The following is a 2,883-nucleotide window of genomic DNA, read 5'->3' as shown; positions in this document are numbered from 1 at the left end:
AGTCACAAATTTGAGTGGGCACAATCGAGATTCAAACATGCCATTGAAAAGTTCAATGTATCGATCTAGGAGTTTCAAAACTAATAAAACCTAATAATAAAATATTTCCTTTTCATGATGGAAATTGGTAAATCGTCATTTACCTACCTTCAACTATTTTATAATTTGGATTACGACATCCCTCTTCCAGTTATAAATAGGTTGTTGGGTCCTAGCCTTAATATTTCATATTGGGTGTTATATTAAGGACTTTAAATCAACTAACTTGAATTTCTCCCATTATAGATGTCTAGTTTAGACAGCTATGGTCTTCCCAAATCTTTAGGAACAAGCTTCCTAATGAAGATGATATCCCAAATGGCAATGAAGGTGAAAGATCAATCCCTTTGTTGGGCATTTGTGGGACTAGAAATCATACTTCACTTCATCCACCTCCTCCAATAAATCTCTCTACCCCACAAGTTTTAAGACTTGATAAGTTCTAAGTCACTCAATCCCTATTGGCAAGAAAAGTCTATATGTGCTTAGATCTTGGGGATTAAGCCACATATTGACAAGTCGGGAGAGTCGGGTGTCGAAGTCTCGGGGTAGCTGGCTGCTGACTTGGTTCTTCAGTCACTCCCTGATGACAGGTCGCGACAAGACCCTTAATGATCTTACCTATTTGCTTGATGATGCTAAATCAGCAGTGATTTGGAGCATTAGTAAAGCAAATTGGATTGGAAGATCTACTTTCCAAACCTATTTGGACATTGAAAATGGTGACATTGGAGGTCCAGGAAAAACTTTCTCTTCCCAATGGAAAGGGATCGGCCATAGTCAACTCGGTTGACCAAATGGTAAAGAGAAAAGTTAAGTCTGTGATAGTCCCATGTACCGTTTCCAAAGAGTCCATATGATTCTGTTGCCAAAGGAAAGACATTGGTTGCGAAGCTGTTAGATTTACCTGAAACATCTTAAGGATGTTAAAGTCAATAGGTTTGACTCTACTTCAGGTAAAGTCCATTGTCTAACTCTATTAAGTTTCTATTCTGAGATTCTTATTGCATAATGTGACGAGGTCACATGTTGATGTTTTAAGAATCAAAGAAAAGGAGAAGAAACTTAAAGGAAGTATATACTGATTCTGATCGCGAAGATGGATTTCGATCGCATGGTTCGGTGATCAGAATTTTGAGTTGTTACTTAAGAGTTATGATATATTGCTTAGGAATAGATAACAACAAGTTTTCCATATGGATTGTAAGGATAAATTTTTCCCGCAAAGTTTTTAAAATAAAAGAAAAATGGTTTTGATTTTATTTATTTTAAGTATCCTTACAATGGCATTTGTGAAAAATTGTTGATTATATGTTTCCATTGATAAGCAATATGGGTAAATGGATCTGATTCTTTGATTAGTGGAAGTGTCATAATTTACCAAATAAGGAAAGATTCCCATCACCCAAGTTTCAGTTGGATAGAAACTTGGAATCATGCAACTTGTATTGTATGATCATGAGAATTATTTTTATATATTTGGGAAATTAAGTCTAATTCCTTGTTCACATGTATATGTGAATCAAGTGAAGGAAAAAGGGATCGGATACACTTGGGTGTGCGCTGATCAGGTCCACCACAAAGTTGATAAGATTATTCATTATGATTTACTAAAGTTTAGTAAATGTGGTTATACTTACAAGTTTAAGTATAGTTCTGGATCATTGGAGAAGTTTCAGTGATAGAAATAATAAGTAAGAAGAATCAAATAAGGCAGAAAGATAAAAGTTTCTCTAATATGAAGAGATGGGAGAGTACTTGAGTATCTTGGTTTATGATTATCTTAGTGATTATGAAACCATGTCACAATTGATCCTCTAAGGACACCTTAGTTCATTTTGTTTGGCTAAGGAGAGGAATCGTGAATTGTTGAAATGGTTAGATCAAAAGATAAATTATACTTCGTTCCAAAATTAAATCTTAGAGTCATACTCCAAGATTAAGCCTTGAGTGACATAATCTTAAGAAAGGTTTAAAACACTTGTTAAATGTAGAGTAAAATGTGTTTTTACTCTTGTACATTTGAAGTTGGTAAGTTGTGATGTTTTGGATAAAACAAAGACCAACTAAGACCAATTGTGAGAAGTGTTTAACTTGATAAGAATCTGCACTAACTCTTGAATATTCGTTTTTGTCAAGGAATGGTTCTTGACAAAGAGAATCTTATATGTCAAGAGGTCAGTGGGAGTCTTAAAAGGATCTTAAGATAGATTCAAGAACTAATCAAGAGTTTTGTTAGTCACTAGACCATGACTTGAGGTTTGTAACCTATCGTGTTGACATATTCTGTGCCCATTCTAGTTAAAGTTGGTTTTTCATTGGAGTTCTGAGAGTTCTCAACTGGTTGCATAACAACTTGGAAGCAATGGCAGGCCCTTGAGCTGCCAGGTGGCAAGAAATTAGATTGAGTTCAGTCCATATGAGTTTGGATTTGTCATTATCCTTGTCTTGTGACTATGGTTTTGACAATTCACATGGATAAGAACACATACACCATTAAATCTAAGTGTCATAAGGTTTCTCTCCGATTCATGAAAATGATAGTGAGGAAACTCTTTCACTAAGTAGATTTAAGTGGATAGCAAGTGTGAAGTTTGCATTATCATGTTGTTAGTGGAGCGTGTGTGGTTAACCGACACACTAACTAATGAGAATGGCAAAGGTTTAGACTCACATGTGAGCTATCTAAGGAAAGGTTTAGACTCCAGGTGTATGATTTGATAAAGTCTTATCAAGGCAATCTAGTACCAGAAATCTGACTGATTTCTAGGTACATGTAAAAGCTAGTGGGAGCATAAAGTGTTATGCTAGTTAGATAATAATCATTATGCTAGTGGGAGCATG

Source organism: Lactuca serriola, chromosome 4, assembly GCF_051521515.1.
Source record: "Lactuca serriola cultivar US96UC23 chromosome 4, Lser_US96UC23_V15, whole genome shotgun sequence".
In the NCBI taxonomy this organism is placed as follows: domain Eukaryota; kingdom Viridiplantae; phylum Streptophyta; class Magnoliopsida; order Asterales; family Asteraceae; genus Lactuca; species Lactuca serriola.
The sequence above is the reverse complement of the archived record's forward strand: the minus strand, read 5'-3'. Positions refer to the sequence as shown.